Source organism: Miniopterus schreibersii, assembly GCF_964146895.1.
Source record: "Miniopterus schreibersii genome assembly, chromosome: 8".
Lineage (NCBI taxonomy): Eukaryota > Metazoa > Chordata > Mammalia > Chiroptera > Miniopteridae > Miniopterus > Miniopterus schreibersii.
Genome location: NC_138109.1, coordinates 66,484,658 through 66,503,638, shown reverse-complemented (window position 1 = coordinate 66,503,638; position 18,981 = coordinate 66,484,658). Strand labels below are relative to the sequence as shown.

At 42.4% G+C, this 18,981-nt stretch overlaps 1 protein-coding gene across 2 annotated transcripts in view; it reads left to right on the top strand.

Annotated features, from left to right (window-relative positions):
* CAP2 (cyclase associated actin cytoskeleton regulatory protein 2) overlaps positions 1 to 18,981 on the top strand; it is a 120,128-nt gene that overhangs the window by 62,610 nt on the left and 38,537 nt on the right. The window lies entirely within an intron of this gene.

Below are 18,981 nucleotides of genomic sequence, written 5' to 3'. Positions count from 1 at the left end.
TCATGTTGTTTGGCTGACTATGCTATCGCTGAATGTGTACAGGATTCCTCTTGGAGAGTCACAAATTGGACTGTATTTTCCAGGAGGAACAGGGATATAGTTTGAAACTTCATGTTCTACCAACCTGACAGCAAATAAAGCCCAGACAGGACAAACTACACATCATAAAAACTAAGATAAACCTAAAAGATTATAATTATTTAAAACAGGAAAATGTGGCTGTACGTTCTGCATAGCGGTTGTAAATATACTGTTCTCTTTCATTACGGGTTTCTAATGAATTCTAACTGCTTACACTGCTCATAAAAAGCCAAATCATAACTAGCTATCTGAAACTGACAGTGACTGTGGTAAATACCCATCGGTAAGGGTTTTACTTGACTTACAAGATTTTGAAGGGTTTTTTTGTAGGGATGTACTAGCTGATCCGTATCTTTTTTTATTTTAAAATGTCAATTTTTTTATTTAACATATAAGACAGGATACTCATTTACCTTGAGGCAAAAGACACAGCTGACACACAAGATCGAATTATACAAAAAAGCAAACCTCTGGCCTCAAATCAGTGTATAGGATACACCATACACAGGACATTCAGAAAAACTCTTCTACTCTCTCAGCTATTTCTAATTATATCAGCTTAAATGACTGTTCCCTGATAACTGATTTTTTCATTAAATTTATCAGGGTAACATTGGTTAATAACATTATGTAAATTTTAGGTGTACAGCTTTAGACTGCATCAGCTGTGTATTCCATTGTGTGCTCACTACCCAAAGTCTAGCCTCCTTCCATCATCACATATTTGACCCCCTATACCCCTTTCTTCCTTCCCCCACACCCCTGTCTTTAAAATACCTTCTGTGGGAAAGTAAGAACTCTTGTCCCTTTTTCTCCTCTCTTGACAGCCTTCCTCTGGCCTGGATAGATACATTTCTGATCATTCTGTGATTCTCTAATAGTGTCCTTGAGGCTGAGTTACCCTTGACTAATAGCAACCAAAGAACCACATGTAGAGACCTTCCCAAGGATGTGTTTGAGATGGTTCTTGGGCCCTGCGTCTTCTCATTCAACTTTTCTGGGTTCTTCCATCTCCCAGGACTTGAAGGGGAAGAGGAGAGTAACAGAGGGAATGTGCGGAAAGCGGCAGAGAAGGAAAATCACGTCCCTGCGGCCTGTCAGCTGGAAGGGAGGGAGGCAGTTCTGAGCCGAGCACGGGGCTCGCCCCTGAGAACTTCTTAGCACGTGACTTCTCTGTGCTAAAAAGGTGTCAAGGTTCATTTGCTCTTATTTTCTTCTTTGTGTCTTTGTGCATCATTTGTCGCCCCCAAAGCAGGAGAAGTAAGGTGCAGATGTTAGTTACTCAGAAGGCAGTAACGAAGGAGGGGAGCTGTGACATGACGTACAGACTGCCTGTGCTGTTACCACGTCATCACAACGCTGGAGTGTCGTGGGCTCGGTTTCACGATCTTTCTTTTCTGTCAGGTTACCCTAAACTTAGTTGTTTTCCCTACATTCACGGACTCCTCATGCTCTTACGTTGTCCCTGGCACCACATCAATTTGACTGTTGACTTGTGTGGTGAGTAAGCACTTAAATCACTACCAGTAAGTAGCAGGGAGGGGCTCATCTAATAGCATGTGATGACTCAGTACTTCCCAGCCCTGTGTCCCGTGCCCGGGGTCGGCGCCCCACAGAAACAGAATGAGCAAACTCTCGAACACCTACTGGACCCCAGATATTCGGGATGATTAAGACCTTCTCCCAAGAGCACTTGTCAAATGAGTCTCTGGGAACCTCCGCTTGTCTTTGCATTTGTGGAAACAAATAGTACAAGGAAAGCCAACCCCGATCGCTTTTTACAGTAAGGACCTCGGGGAGTCTGGAAGAGGAGCATCTTCTCCATACTGACGGGATGCGTGTCGCCCAGCAAAGGGAGATCCGTACTCCACACAGTCATCGTGAAGGGCCATGGCACAGTTATCCCCCGGCCTCAAGCCTGTTGTGAGCAAATAAAGGCGCATGTTCATTCCATGTGACTTTGACTCCCTTATGTGATAAGTTTGGGGGAGAGATCTGTTTTCAATGGAAAAAATATTTTTTATTTCTGTCAGTTTCATGTATCTTAGTTTTTCTTAATTATTGCAGTTTTCCATTTTTGTCTCTATTCCTTGTTCAGGCAGGTCCTGAATAGAGTTTGTTATGCAATTGCTAAATTTATTTCTTCTTGCATTTTCCTCACTTTTCTTACATGAATTTTTATGTTGCTCAAGACATAAACATTTACTATTTTAGATGGGTTGTGTCTGTTACAATCCTCATTGCTTTTTATTCAGAATTCTTTTTTTAATCTGATAACATTATAAGTATCTCCATTTGTGTGACTGCCCTTCTAATTTCTTTGGAGCTTTATCTAATCAACCATTCCTTTCTTTCTCTTTCTACTGGCTCCTTCTGTTTAGTCTACAAACCAAGTCAGGTTTCCCTCACCTTAAAAAAATAAATTCCTTGACCACCTAAGTCATCTCTGTCCTTCCCTTCACTTCCAAACGTTTTAGGAACACTGTCCTCCCTGATTTTGTGTCCTCACTTCTCTGTCACTTTTCAGTCTCCTGTCATCTGTCTCCTCTCCTTATCATTTTACAAAAAGAAGACTTTCCTGGTACCCTGGTATCTTTCTCATTGTCTTCATTCCATTCAAGCTCCTTGAAGAATCTTCATCACTGACCATCACCCTCCTCAAAGTTTTTTCTTCCCTTGCAAATGAAACCCTCTTCTTTCTGAGTTGTCTTTTTCACTTCACTTCTTTCTCTGACTTCTTTTCTTTGCCACTGAAGTATACACATTTCTTTAAGTTTCATTCTTATATCGTCAGAAGAGGACTTTCTCAAACCTAGGCTCTCCCTGGTCGATGTCATCGCATTCCATGGTGGTGTCAGTCTCCCCCGTGCTCATGGTGCCAACTGTGCATCCCCAGACTCCAGGCTCTTACTTTTAACCCAGGTCTGGGTGCCATACATGAGCCTCAAATGCACTTTGTCCAAAGCCACACACACACTTCACCCAAACAGTGTTCTACCTCCTGGTTCTTTCTCTCAATTGGTGGAGCCCCAAGCACCCTGTCACTTGAACTAGAAATTCCCAAGTCCTCTTAACCCCTCCTTTCCCCCACCCCTCCCATCTAACCGGACCCTGAGCCCTCACAACACCGGGACCACAAGAACCTACGGGGCCTGTGCTGCATTCCCATTGCCCTAATGCAGACGGGAGGAAAGGGTGAGAGGGGGGAGGGAGGGAAGAAGGAAGGAAGGAGAGAGGAGAGAGGGGGAAGGAAGGGAGAGGAGAAGGTGGGAGGGAGGGAAAGGAGAGAAAGAGACAGAGAGAGGAAGGGAGAGGAGAACCAGATGGCCTGCTTTTTAAGTGTTTTAATATAAAGATATTACAAGCTTGCTTTTTCAAAACTCTAAAATTAAAGACATAAAAAGAAGGAAAAAATCCCATCACTCACAGACAAACCCTATAGCTATGGCCCCTCTGCCTCAAAGCTCCCTCTCCTCCAGGCCGCTCCCCATTCCCTCATCCGAGGTGCTGTTACCAAAAAAGTGAACAAACGGAAAACGAAGCTAATCCTGCCCCATTGTTTCCAGTGCCTATGCAGTCAGTTCCGCAGACTCCATAGGATGACATTCAAGGCCCTTCGCAATGTCTTGTTTCAGCATCTGAGCCCTCTCCCCGGCCCCTGCCCCACAGCAAGTCCAACATCCCAGTCACACTGGACAACCAGAGCTCTCTGAACATGTACATGTTTATGCCCGTGTTCCTTTGCTCATGTGAAGGATTGATGGGCTGGTAATGGTCAGCCCTCTCTCCCTAATCCATATATTTTTCATTTTAACGGGTATATAATATTCCATACTTTAATTGTCTATGCTTGGAAACACCAAGAGCTGCTTTCTCCAGGAGCTCAATAGATAAATCCAAATGTGGTGCAATAAAGGCTGAGCAGCCTTGAACATTGCTCAGGGGACGTTAGAGAAGTCACAGAGAAGGGGCCTCTTGAACCCAGTCTTGCAAGATAAGCAGGATTCAAATGTGTGAAATCGCATCTAACAAATGGAAGAGCCCAGAGTATCTCTGCTCTTGTTTTTAAGAGGGTTAAATCTCAGACCTTTCTCCCCCACCCCAGCTATCAGAATGACTTGGTGCTAAATACATTTTTCTTTTAAACAACAGATTGTTGAATTTTGTATTTTAATCCAGTCAATTAATAAGCAAGTTTTGGCTGTTTACATTTACTTTTTGATACATTTTATATGTCTTTCGGCCCAAGTCTTTTCATTTCTCTGTTTTCTGTGGTGGATTTTTAACTCTTTATTTCTTTTTGAGCTAGGCTAAAAAATAACCTTAAGTGGTCATTTGTTAAAATTTTAACATTACTATATTTCAGAAAATCCATTTTAATCGCTTCTATTTATTTCTATCATTAACTAAATAAACTTTGATTCCCTTTTGGAAACAGAAGTCTTTTGTTTCCCCTACTACTGCTTATTTTTGTAGTTATTATATGAGATCCTTTTGAGTTTCTGCTAATACCTGATAGTTCCAGGAATTTATTTGCTAATATACCAACTCCTTTTATTACTAATGAAAAGATTATTAATTAATCCTTGCTCAATTCTCTAATTCATTTGTTTCTCAATGAGGTCTTTAAATCTCCGTCTAGCCTTACTTATCTCCTACAACATCATAATAGCTATGAATCTTTGTGATCCACTGTATTTTCAGTTGGCCAGTTGTTTTAAATCCTCTAAGCCTTAAAATATTTCCCGCTGCCTTGTTCAAAGAGCAAGGTGACCCTGGTCAAGTACTTTTTCTTGGCTTTGTCATAGTTTGTCCACACAGCACTGTTCTCCTCCAAAGTCTAAGGAGGATTTGTAATTACACTATTACTCTTGCATCATTAAATACCGACTTCCCTTATTTGTGATAGCTTCAAAGCTTGGCCTTCGTCCTTACATTTTTTTTAGAAAAGTGATAGACACAAATGTGAAGGGAAATGTGAACATAGAAGTCACCCACCACTGAGTAGATTTGTCTGAATTCTCATGATGTCTATGCCAAGTTTCTGTTTCCATTCAGCAGATTCTCTGTTATCTCTGTTCCTAACTTTGTGCTCATCACAACCCTTTTCTCCTGCTTTTCAAAGCTTGAGATTCTTCGTTCTGTTTCCTGGGTGTGTTACTTTGCTAGGGCTGTCGTAACAACGTACCACAAACTGAGTGGCATAAACGACAAAATTGTATTGTCTCACAGTCCTGGAGGCTAGAAAGCCAAAGTCAAAGTGTGGGCGGGATAGTGCTCCTGTAGGCGCCAAGGAAGGGTCCGTTCCTGGCCCCTCTCCCAGGGCCGGGTGGTTTGCTGGCAATCTAGTGTTCATTGGCTTGTCCACACATCACCCTGGCCTCTGTCTTCTTGTTCTCATGGCATTCTCTGGGTGAGCATGTCTCTGGGTTCAGATTTCCCCTCATCTTAACTAATTACATCGACAATACCCGTTTTCAGATAAGGTCACATTCTGAGACTCTTGGGTTAGGGCTTCCACATGTGAATTTGGGGAGACATAATTCAGTGATTAACACTAGTTCGTCAGGTACTGGTCCAATATTTTTATGTGTGTGATGCAGCCAAAGTGTGGGCCAGTTCTAGCAGGTCATGATAACACTCACCATCTGTGCTGATCCCATTCTCCCCTTTGTGTTTTTATTCCTTTATAATATTCACAAGTTTTGCTGAGCTTCATATCACTCCGCATTCAAGTAGAGAACCTCAGGTCTATGGGCTTTGTTCATTTCCCTTTAAACTGCAAAACTGCTACAGAGGACTCAGGCTGTTAATTATTGAATTTTATTTGTTTGACATATTTGTGATTCATGAAGCACATCGTATCTTGTTGTTTCTCTATTTCAGATCACTTTATAGGGGAAGGGGGCGTTTTACCATCCCCCAAATTCTTTCTCAGGAGTCCAGGGTCCGTAACATGCAGCTCTTTGCTTAAATTATTTTTCTTCCTCTATTGTGTTCTTTCTAATTATTATGACCAATTCTACAACAATCTGTGTGACTTCCTAAGACATCATGTGTACACAGGAGATACATGTAAATGTGTGCGGGTGGCCACACTCCAGGGAGATACAGTCAGCAGTAGACGAGCTCCACCGGGTGCAGATAGGTGACGACAGTGCATACAGTTTGACTGGGTTCATTATTACAGTGAGACAGGGTTGTGCTTAGGCCCCTGTGAAAGACCCAAATGCCAGTCCACAAAGAGAAGGTATGAAAGGATGGACACTCAAACCTGTGTAGAGCCCAGGACCCCTTGATGAAGCATTGTCCCATGCCCACCTCCTACCAGCGGGCCACAAGCCCTTAGGAAGGCTGGCCTTAAAGGCAGTTCAGAGATCTTTCTCTGCTGTTTCCAGCAGTACTTTTTTCACATCAGGAACCACCAACTCCTTGTTCAGTGATAAAAAAATGTGGACCATACACATAAACTATGTGCAGGAGGACCCTGATAAAAACCAGAGGAGCTTGCCCTGGACTCTAGGCTCACTCCCGTGTCTCTCCTCCACACAGGTCACTATTTAGAGTTGGGTAATTCCAGTGGGAAGAGGGACCCCAACGACTTGAGTGGGAAGAACTGATCCATTTCCATTAGTATGTCCTAGAAGATATGTCTAGGCTGCTAGTCTGAGATGAAAAGCATTTTGGCAGACCAGAATCAAAGATGCTTGACTCCATTCACTTTCTTTCCATAGCTCTTCCCGGACAGCGCAGATGTTTGTGGGCAGGGAAAGGTAGAAAAGAATCATTTCTACACTGCTCTCACAGGCCTACTTCTGTGTATTCAACACCTGGGTGGGGGCCCCCTCTCAGGCAAGCTCTGGGAATGAATCGCTGGAACCCACAGCCGGGCTCGAATGACCAGCGGGTGCCTCTCTGTCAGACACACGCTGTACATCTGGTGGCCTCGCCGGGGGTAACGTGATAGGTCTCACAATTTTAATTTTAACCAAAAATACATCTGTCAGGTTCATTTCAGCTGACAGGATAAATATCATATTTCCTTACCAATCTGTAAACACCTTGCTTTCCATCTCAATCTAACATGTTTCCTGGGTGTTTTACAAATGGAAAAGCCAAGTGGGACACATGGGCTGAGGTGTGTGCTGTGCCAGTCGAGTGTGGGGTAGCTTATGTGGAACAGGGTCCGGTGCCAGGAACACCGCTGTGCCTGACCAGGAAATCTGACTGTGGCAGCCCCGTGGAGTAAGAAAATCCAACAGGCAGCCTGGTTTCGAGAACATTCAGCGGCTGCCTGTGGACACCTGGAGTTGTCCCCGTTACAGATGAAGGGTGGGTTGCTCATTATATCGGGATCCACATCTCATTGCTTCTCTGGACACAAACTGTTCTTAACCAACGATGGTTTTCTTTCACTGCCTTTGAAAATCATTCTTTATCATTTTCTAGTGTGAAGGTTCTTGTAAATGAATCCAAAATATAAAACGTAAATGCTGTTGTCCAGTTTGTCCGCTCACAGTGAGAGTGCTAGTATAGAAGGGACAGTATTTGTTTTGTGACCTTGCTGAGTTCAGTAGGGAGAGAATTTGAGATAAACAGAACGGCAAATAGAAATTATATTTTTCCCCAATCCTAATGTGAATCGCATAAATACTGATGGCATTTTGTGCGAATATTTATGAGAGACCTTTTAATTCAAAGTCTTTTATCGCCTGTTAATGTTCACAGTGTCACGCTCAAGCTCGTGGGTAGTAATGTTATACTCCATCTACAGATGGAGAGATCAAAGCTCGCAGATGTTCAATTACAGAACCTGCCTGAGGCCTGCAGGGATCAGCAGGGTACTTTCCAGCCCAGGGCACAAGCCTCTGGTTACCAGTGCCACCCATCCTTCCCCAGCCAGGCTCGGTCACCAATACCACTCCAGCCCAAGACAGCGAGTGAGCTGGTTCTGGGACTCAGGTCTGTGGCTAGCCCTGGGATCGATGGGTTTGGTGAATTTGCACCCATATAAACATCAACCCTAAGACCATAACCCAAAGGCCAACTGCAGTCACTGTTTCCCTTAAGGTTCAGATAAGATGGCTCTAATTCTCACCTCGTTTCCTGTGGCAGTGTCAGGATATCTGGAAGTCTTTGTGCAGCATAGCCTTATGGTCACCTCTGGCTTCCAGGGGGGCTGCTGTGGATGGTGTGCGAAATCTCAGTTTTGTGCATGGGATCTGGCAGTTTTCCCAAATTTCATTAACAGAAATTCAGTTTTAAATAACATCTTCCAAATGAGGAGCCTTGGAATCACCTTCTGTGTCTTCCTCTGCCATCACTTTTCATACTCAACTCATTCAACTCAGCACTCAATTGTTGAGTGCCTACTATGTGCCACATGAGCAAGATACAGCATAAAAGAAGCAGAATCCATCCCAGGCCACATTCCTCTCAGATCCATCCCCTTCTCCCTGCAGCCCTTGCCACGTACCAATAGCATATAAACACCCTTGCAGGCCTCCTGCCTCTGCCTCGGGGCTGTCTCGCTGCTCTGTGCTCACCTCTCCCCCCTCCAGATTGGTTATTTTAGGGTTCCCGCTCAGCCACTGCTCTGCTGAAGATGCCCCCAGGGCTCCTTACTCCCTGGTTGGCTTGGCAGCCTCATTGCCCAGAAAACCCCCCACGGGATTCGTATTCCATGGCACCCAGGAAAATGTGTCATTTCTGCCATGCTGTGATTTTTTATGTTGCTGTGCTTTTTCTTTTCTTTTTTGTACTTTTTGTCTGCTGTTCCCCGAGCCTAGAATGCCTTTTCCCCTCACGTCTCTTCTCATCCTTAAACAGTGAGCCAACACGGCCCCTCTGGGTTGTCCCACCTGACCCCACCCACCTCAGACCCACCCACCCCAGGCTCACCCTCCTGAGGCTCAGTCACACGGCCCCACTGGCCGCTGTCACCATGTGTTCACATGACCTTCTCTGTCATCTGTGAACAGCACAGTGCAGGAATGTAGTCATGGTTAATTAATAGCAATTGTGCAATGACTTCTATTCTCTATTTTTTAAGAAACCATTCATATTACAAACCAACATTAATTTCAGAGATAAAATATTAAGTCTGCCTAAATCTGTTTCCGCCATTGAAAAATGGGGGTAATAATACTTAATTTCAAAGTCATTATGAGAATAAGTAGCTATTGAGGTGGAAACTATAGTATCAGTCACACCGTAGCATCTCAATAAATAGTAATTTTCATTAGTCATTGAAGTTCATACTCTAAGTTAGCACAGTGACCTCAAATTATTCCCCCCGCAGAAGTGTAAGGAGGAAGGGACTAATGAATATGCAGCACCCGCTGATTCTGCCTGTTCCATGAGGTGGAGGTTATGCTCCCCGCTAACAAGGGCAGAGTCAAGACTCAAGCCCAGGACTGATTCTGGTGCCCATGGTGCATGGAAACTCCACTGTGCTGTCCTGTCTGTCCGAGGGAAAATGTAGCAAACAGGACATTCTACCACCAGAGGCTGACACATGTCATTTGCCTGTGGCCCAAACACAAGGAACCACTTGCACCAGAAAGTCTAGAAACTGACATCCATTCCCCAGTATTTAGAACTGATGGCTACAAAAAAAATTGCCTTTCAAGAAAATCAGCGTCTCAATAACTACTATTCAGTACTGCTTCCAACAGGCCACAGCACTAAGTTCTCAGAGTCCGTGATGCCAGCACATCGGAGACGATGGAGTGATGCCTGGCACAGAAGTTGAGCAGCCTCTCCCAGGGACTATCCCTCAGTGCTCCAGAGGTCGTCAGGGCACCCATCTGTGCTCCAGCTTATCTAGTATGTACCCAGAGCACATAAGTAAATTGCCCAGGATTCTCAAGAAGAGATGACCCAAGTGTGAAAGGTGAGAGTTAAACCCAGATGTGGCCTACTACAAAGCCAATTCTTTTTTTGGTAAGACTAAGAGTATAAGCTTTGGGAATCAGACATACCTGGGTTCAAATTCCACTTCTAGCCAGATGATCTTGAGCAAGTGACTAAGTAGTTCTCGCCCTGGTTTCCTCATTCATAAAGTAGGAATAGTAATGCCCATCTTTCCAAGGTTTTGCTATGTTTACAATAAGATATAGACTACAAAGGATAGTGCCTAGTTTATAGCAGGCAATCAATAATTTATGGACTGGTACAGACTTTTGTGGGGTTCCTAGTATGGCCTGCTGGTGAGGACCAAATCCTATTGGCTGCCCAACTCAGCCGCCCTGGGTTCATTCTGGAAAATACACTTAATGTGCCAGAAGGAAGGCTTTTCCTTTGCAGCAATTGTATTTTGTATTTTATAGCCCTAATGTGCGATGCTGGAAAGAAACATCTTAGAAATTTAGAGAAATCTTCTAGAACCAACTGTGGGAAATGATGGTATACTTTTCCTCTGTAAATTTACCAACTTCTTATGATGCTGGCCAGTGATAGGGTACATGTATTCATATTTTAATTTTGTATTTAGGGTCACCAAAAAGAAAAGAAAAAAGAACCTGACTCTATTTAATAAAGTAACTCTATGGGCTGAAAGTCAGAAGAACCCAGAGCTGACAAAAGGTACCTAAAATAAAAAATAAAAACAAGATTGGTAAAACACCAAGGTGCTTGGAACTGCAGCTGGCGGGTTTTATTCTGTAATGCTCTTCAGCAGCAGGCATATTATCCTGTACTGTGCCAAGGTCAAGAGGGTCTGGAATTGACAGTGAACTCTAAGCCCGTGAGTGTCTGAGTTCAGGTTTAGCCACTTGAGGGGGAAGGCAACTTTTATCTCCTTCTACTTCCTATTTTTCCTCATCGATGCACCATATTCCATTCGCATCAGTTGCTAGTATGTGTCAGACTGGCTGGACCAAACAGAGTTAACCAACTATTCAGTGAGATATTTCAGTCAGCCAAATATTCTCACTTAAACCTTTTTACATTAAACAAAAACTCCCCAGTACTCCCGATTCCTTTATACTGCTCAGCTCCTTGTTTTCATAGTGTGATGTATTTATTATGTCCATTGTTTACTCTCTGTTCATTGCTTGTAAACCCCAGAGGGGAGGTCTTTCTTTCTCACTAATATCTTCCAAACACCTAGGATTATACCCAGCACATAATAGGTGTTCAGTAAATATTTTAACAGATAATAGGAACAAGAAAGCATGATGAGGTCAGGATAAGTGAACACCAAGCAGGAAAAAAAGCTTATGAAGGAAAACAGAAGAAAAAGAATGTAAAAGAAAATATCTGATAATTTTGTTCACTTATGAATAAAAAAAATACACATATCAAAACAGGATAAACTGTTGCCATCTTCAGATAGATAAGTTTATTGCTGCTACCCAGATCATATCTGACTTCTCAGAAGGTTCATTTTTGTCATTTCACATTTGTTTATTCATTCATTCACCTTTATGTGACAAGCACTGTATTCAGTATAAAAACGCCGGCTGGATAGCCAACATACACTCATATAACATGATCGGGCCTACCCCAAGTCAGCCACCTTAAACAGTGTGTCTCTATCAGTTACTATAATTAGTTCAACTGTGGTACCGAGGAAGCCAAGTCCAAAGGTTTGACCTCTCTGAGCAAGCTAGTTTCAGGATATAATGAGTAGTTGACCTGGGAAATTAACAAAAATAATTTTACCAACTGCAGAATTGTAAGCAAAAGGTCCACAGGACTGTTCTGAGGGATAAAAGTGTTTTATTCTGATATGATTTGCCCATCAGAGAATGTAGCCTTCGGCATAAAGCGAAGACAAGCTTTAAGGTGGGAAGAAGAGGGCAAGGGTTTTAAAGGCCAGAGCCATGAGGAGTTACTGACCAAAAGGGTGGGTTGCTAGGGAAACAAGACCATAAACTTACATCATTTGTTTTCTGATTGATGGGGGCAACTGGAATTTCAGGGGTCTGCTGACTCAGTGGTCAGCAGGTGGGTCATGAATAAGAACAAGGGGTAGTTTCAACCGACTCCTGGTCAGCAGGGAGAGTCCTGGGATATGATCGCCAACAGATGGAGCCATTAGACATGTTCAGCAAAGGCAGTGGGGGGAGGCAAGTCAGGGGCCAATGCCCCAGTTTCTCTTGGAGTCTGCAAAATAAACTAGTAAAACAAGTTTGTAGTGAAAAATAAGACAATGCAAAGGATTAGCAGGTCAGGTAGAGTCAAAGTTTCAACTGCAAAATGGCCTAGTCATTCAAGCAAGGTCAAAGACCAAGTTGCAGAAGGGTCCAGATATTCAGTTACCAGTTATGATATCAGAATTCTTAGAATGTACCCATAATCCAGCACCAGCCACCGCCAGGACAGACATGGCACAGGGCTCACCCCTGATGGCTGTGGGCCAAAAGCACCATCTTTGTATGTGAGGAACACTTCACACTGTGCTGTACTAAATTGAGAAGATGCTCCCAAGCAAAGGCAAGCTGAAGAGTGGAAACCAGAAAGGGACTGAGCTTGGGGTTGGGGGCAGGAGTAGTTAAGGACATCAACAGCCATGTTGCAGATAATGTTAGTGAATTATGCTCCTTGGGAAAGTGTGGTTAAGAGTAGACTAAATATTGTGTCAAATCTGAACTCCTGGTCTTCGTGCTGAAGCCTTTTTCTTCTGTAATTTCTCCTCAGGCGATGGCAACTCCATCCTTTTAGTTTGCACAGGTCAAAACCAAAGAGTCATTCTTGACCCCTGCTTTGCTCAGATAGTCCACATCCAATCCAAAATCTATTCGTTATAGGCTCCACTAGAGTCACTCTGGTCTCAGCTCCTTTCATCTCTCATCCAAATTGCTGTAAAGTCTCAAATATGAGCTCCCTGCTTCTGCTCTTACTCTCCCCCCATCTATCTGTTCCCAATACAGCAGCCAGGGGGATCCTTATAAATGAAAATTACATCGTGTCATTTCTTTACTCAAAACGATGGTGATTTTTATTTCATTCAGGATAAAAGCCAAAGTTCTTTCAGCAGCCTGCGTGATCTGTGCCCCTGCCATGTCCTCTCTCACCTCAGACCTCACCACTTTGCCCCTCCCTCCTTCCAGCTCCACTGATCTGCTTGCTATTCCTTGAACACTGGAGACACAGTGCAGCCTCAGGGCCTTTGCAATGGTTTTTTCCTCTTGCAAAGGTTGTGTCTGCTTCCTCCAGGTATCCACATGGCTAATACAGCCTCCAAGTATTTATTCAAATGTCACCTTCCCCGTGAGACCTCCCATGGCGATCCCATTTTAAATTGAAACCCATCATGTATATTTCTGATCCCCTTCACTTGACTCTACATTTTACCCCTATGGCCTCTACACCTAACATACTATATATTTTAGCTATTTATTATGTTTATTGCTCTTTGTCTTCTCCTGTGATAGTAATTTTATACATCAGCTTGACTGGGCCACAGAGGGCCAGATATTTGGTCAACTATTACTGTGAGGATGTTTTTGGATGAGATTAACATGTGCATCAGTGGACTGAGTACAGTAGATTGCCCTCCTAATGTGAGTGGGCCCCATGTCATGAGTTAAAGTCCTGAATAGAACAGAAGGCTGACCCTTCCAATTAGGATATCAGCTTTTTCCTGCCTTCAGACTCAGACTGAAGCATCAGCTCTTCTTGGGTCTGAGGCCTGCTGGCCTTTAGCCTGAAATGCCACCATTAGCTCTCCTGGGTCTCCAGCTTGCCAGTTCACTGTCAGCCTCCAAAATCTGTTTCTCTAGAAAACACTCTCCATCACACTTGAATGAAAGAAGACAAGTCCCCGCATGTTTACTGCTGTGAACTGACCGTGCCGTTTACTGCTCTGCCCCAGCACCTCTGACCAGCCCTGTCACGCAGACAGCACTCAGTATATATTTGTTGAATAAATGAAGAAAAAAACTAGCTAACAGGTAATAAGGTGACTCTCTTTAGAGATCTAATGAATGCAAAAGTCTCCATTTTATTACAGACTTAAGAGCTATAGGCTTTATATCTAACAGCTGAGCCAAAGACCAAAGAATGGTTTTCCTGCACGTGCCTCCTAGGGTGTAATTCCGGATGTGCCTCCCATTTTATGCTGGCTCCCCACACCCTGTGAGCCATACCTTCCCTTTGGGGTCCGTGGGAAAAGCCAGGCGCAGCAATCTGCAAGCACTGACAGGCTCTGAATGCATGTCGCCCATGGCATAAGGAAGCCTCGAGGCAGGAAAAGCTATGGCATTCAGCTGGACTTGCAAGTAGCCAAAATCCCTAAGGATCTGCAGGCTAAAGGCAGATGTCATTTGCCATCGGTTTGCTCTGCAGAAGGACACAAGAATGCTGTGACTCGGTGGCACTGTTTCTAAGTGGCCTGCCTTTCCGCACCCAAGGTTAGACGTGTGAGAGAAGACAGAGAAAACAAGATCAGGAGAAAGGAGAGGAAGAGATAGTAACTGTCAGTGGTGAGGAAAAGCAGGGGGCAGGGCTGGCCAAAAACAGGACAGCAGAACAGCAGTGGAAGGGAGAATCTCGGGGCCGAGGGGGGGCTAGGCCAGCAGCCCTCCCGGAGCTTATTATAGCTCCTGAAAGCAGCCCGAGCATGTGTGCATGCGTGTGTGTGTGTGTGTGTGTGTGTGTGTGTGTGTGTGTGTGTTGGAGGTAAGAGAGAAGAGACTTCTTTCCCTCCACTGAATGCCCTTGAAAGTGTCTCCATGGTAATGAGCAAGAATAACTGCAGAGGGAGAGAGCAAATGAATACGCCCCGAGCAGCCCAGCAGAGCTCTGCGAATCCTCGGAGTCACTCCCAGGCCCTCTAGCAGCCTTTCCCAAAGTCTGTGCCACAGAACACTGGTTCCCTGGAAAACGAGGGGGGAGATAAAAAATTGCAGGGGCAAAAAAAGCTCAAAAAGCATCAGGGGAAACATAAGTAGGTTTCTGTAGTACCTCCTTCAGTATCCTGAGGTGAACGGTGACTGGCCAAAAGGGGGTGCCATCTGCAGAATTCCCTCCCCTCCACGGACCAGGAGGCACCGTTTGTGTTGAACTGCCCACCAAGCTGGGGCTGGGGCCCTGTGGGGATGCACTGTGGGGTGCACTGTTCCTGAGAAAAGTAAACAGTGGAATCTTATAAAGATTGTGCTAACTTTAAAAGAGAAAGCAGATTTCTGATTAAAGATAATGGGGGTGAAGTATCAGTAGCTTGGTACAATAATGGTGTGGGGTGTCTTAAGACTCACAGGGTAGTTGTTGAAATCATTTGCATCCCCTGAGTTTGAAATGGAAACTATAGATGTCATCTCAGCAACGTTCTGCATAAGTGAATCTCTGAGGAAAGATCTGGTCATCCCTGGACCATGGGACACTATCCAGGGCAAAGATAGTAACCCAGTAAATGCAGTTGACTGGGCTGGGATCTTTCAGATAGTGTCTTTGTTAGTTTAAGCTGAGATTTCATGAGAAAGCAGACACAACTGGTGAAAAACAATCAGCATGGTGTTTGACATACAGTTAATGCTCAACGAATGTTGAAAACAATGACAGGTCAGATTTTTTTTCTGTTTCAAAGAACTAATTTCTGATTAAAGTATATTGTTTTAGATTTTATAAAGCTGATGAGCTTGAATGGTTTGGGCAGTTTTCTCTGTGGAGATTGATGATTAGTGAAGTCCCTGTGCATTTAAGCGAGATCTACTGCCTTTCAGCTTTAACGTTCAGAATCCCATAAAGTAAAATTATAAGAGATTATAAACTTCATCTGTCACAAACCAAATGGTACCCAATAGGGGAAGAGTTGCTATCTTCTCAGCTGGGCCTATAAAATAAGCTGAAACAGTAACAAAGTGCAAGATCAGATTCTGCTCGGCCACCCACTGTGGATAACCAGGTTAAGCTTTTGATTTTCAGCCTACTTTTTCCTTCTGGTTTCTCTCTGCCATGATTTTGTATGTCTTTATTTGTAATTGCCCATTATCGACCCACTGCTTCCTTCCTGGATCTCAAATAATCTAACTAATCCATGCCCCTGCCATGAACCCAGCATTTTCTAGAACCCATTTCGTCACGCCCAGCCATGCAGGAGAGTTTCCCTAGAGCTTCGTACGTACCCCAGATTCATTTGTTAGTCTGCGCTCCGATGCATGAATGGGGAAGATTTGTTTTCTCAGACTGGTCACTCTCTTCTTGCTCTACCAGTGAGAGAGTCTACCTATCAGAACAACTTTAATGAAAACTATAAATCTTAACCTGAAGGAACAGTTCATGTTAAGGGTTTGGGGTGGGAATTTTTTTTACTGCTCTCTGACCCCTGTTGCAGCAAGATTCAGGATATGTGATATTGTGAGGACACAGACTATTGTGGGTCACTGGGTGAACATTTAGCTGTCCATTGAGCTTGACATTTTATATCACCCTACCCTTCCAAGACACGTGAAACATCTAGACCTTAGAGAAAATTGTGGGCCACATATTTGTGTGAGCAGAACTCTGATCTTGTTCTGATGAATAAATCATAAGTTTTAGAGTGAGCACTCCTCCAAATACTGCAGCACAGAAACTAGAAATGATGAGAGATGGGGCTCACGCCTGTGAAAAGTGAAAAAGACAAAACACAGTGGGGACTAATGAAGACATGTCCCTTGTTCATTGTGTCCGTGGCCCCAAAATCCTAAATAAGACTCTGAATGACTCTGACAAGTTAAAATATATTGATAACAACAATGTAAATTATTATCTGAAAAGTAAGAAATGATCTTTGGAGAAGCTCTTTAGCCTATGGTTTGCTGAATGCTTTTGCAGAAAAGACTTTACATTAAAAATGCCCATTCGACAACTGCAAGCACACACTGTTCTACCTGTATGAGAAAAATAGAAAAATCCAACATCAAGCTGTAGTGCCACCCCTGAGGTCTTATCTAAATAGTTCTGCTTCCCAGGCTCCAGACCTCTGCATCTCCAGCTGTTCTTTGGCAAATGTCAGTAAAGGGATATCATAGTGGCGATCCTGGGCCCCAGTGTGATATTAAATTATGTTTTGTAAATAAAAGTTCATGCATGTTGTAAGCTTCCCTCTTAGGTATCAGGACAAGGTAACTCCTTGGTTTTACCCTTCAAGAATGATTTTTTTTAAGAACGATTTTTAAGGAATATAAGCAAAAGGCTTTGGAATTCTTGAGTGTATTTTTAAGAGTGTTTAGCAACCCGAAGGAAAAAAATATATGTGGAATGTAAAGCCTTATGAACATATAAAAATACTTTCCAAGGAATTTGTCATGATGCAATATAATGGCAACTACCATAGTATCGTGTATTTTTGTGGTGCTCAGTAGGTTTTGTTTATTTAGATTGACTTCTGTGACAGTTTGCAAATGTTTTAAATTTCCAAGTTGTCTTAAATGTACAAATGTTTCTGAAAGTATTTCCATGAGGCATATTCTGAAATGTCTAAAGTATTCCTGGACAGTGGAAAATATTTATATAAGAGGAACATGAAGGGGAACAAGCCTCAGGAAATATCTACAGTTGCACCAAAGCAAGTTAACTCAAATTAACATTTCTGATTAAAAATAATTTGCTCCTGACTTGAAATGGTGAAAATATTTGCTTTATTTCTTAGAATTTACCCAAATAATATATTTTTAGAGCACACACTCTTTCTGATTTGGATAACCTTTGCCTGAGAAATTGTTAACTATTCTTCTTCATCTGAAAAATTTATTTTGATAATTTCTGAATATGTTTTCCTGAAGCTACTCCCTGATGGTAAGAAAGAAAGAGGCTTAATACTTTTTGAGATATATAAACTTAATCGCACCTATGTGAATTTTTTTTCTACCATTGAAGGTACAAAACTGATTAATATGTTTCAAAACTTTTTCCTTAATTGCAAAAGAAATGCATGTACATATTAGAAAATTTAGAATATGTGGATAAGCCAATACAATTAAATAAAATTTTTATATGAACACTTCTCTATGTTTTCTGTGCTAAAACTCACACACATGTACACACATGCACACATGCATGAATCACTACTAAAATTGCACAGAAACACATAAGCCAAAGTAATCATGATTAATATTTGGTAATCCGGTTGGCTAAGAAGCACTGCTTGATCTGAGCTTTCTTAGAATTTAAAATGTAGGTGGGATCCAAAAATGAAAAAGTCCAATTTCTACTTTAATGCTGTTAAGTTTGCCTGAGTTGCCTAGTAATGCCTTTGTAGTAATTATATTTAAAACATTCTTTCTAAAATGATAGCATTCTCATAACAGTTGCCAAGAATATATTGATGGGCTTTTATTTGCTTCTGTGCTTGTTTGTTTTAATTGAACTGCTTTAATTCAACTTTTAGGGCCATTCTTTATGGTCTTAACCATTATTTTCAAGTCAATTATGTTATTTTCAAAGATATCTCTAATAATTATACCTACAAGAAAAAGATTGTTTAGCAGTAGTTCTCAACATAGTGGAATTAAGGATGTTCATTGTTTACTTATGTTTTCCAATCTATTTTCCAGTGTTTTATAAAGAGCAAATGGTATTAATTTTATAAACAGAAAAAGAAAGTATTTAAAAAGAAGTAACAATAGATTGATCTATTTTCTACCTGATGTAGAACCACATAAGAACCCTGGATTCCAGAAATAACAGACTTATTTCACTTAATTTAATGACAAATCCTTGAGGTCAGACTCCCAGGGTTTGTTCCATTCCTTACAAAACAGCATGAGTGGGAATTTAGTTTTCCTTTTTGGGTAACGTTTCTACAAAGCTTGCTGATAAAGCTCTTCAATTTTCTTTCTGCAAAACAATTATTTCTGGAGCTAAACTGAGATGAAGCTGATAATGGGTCTCAATTCTTCAACTTTAAAGCAGAAACTAAAGTCATAAAGTCCTGAAATACTCTCCAAAGCACAGTCCCATCAAGCTAAA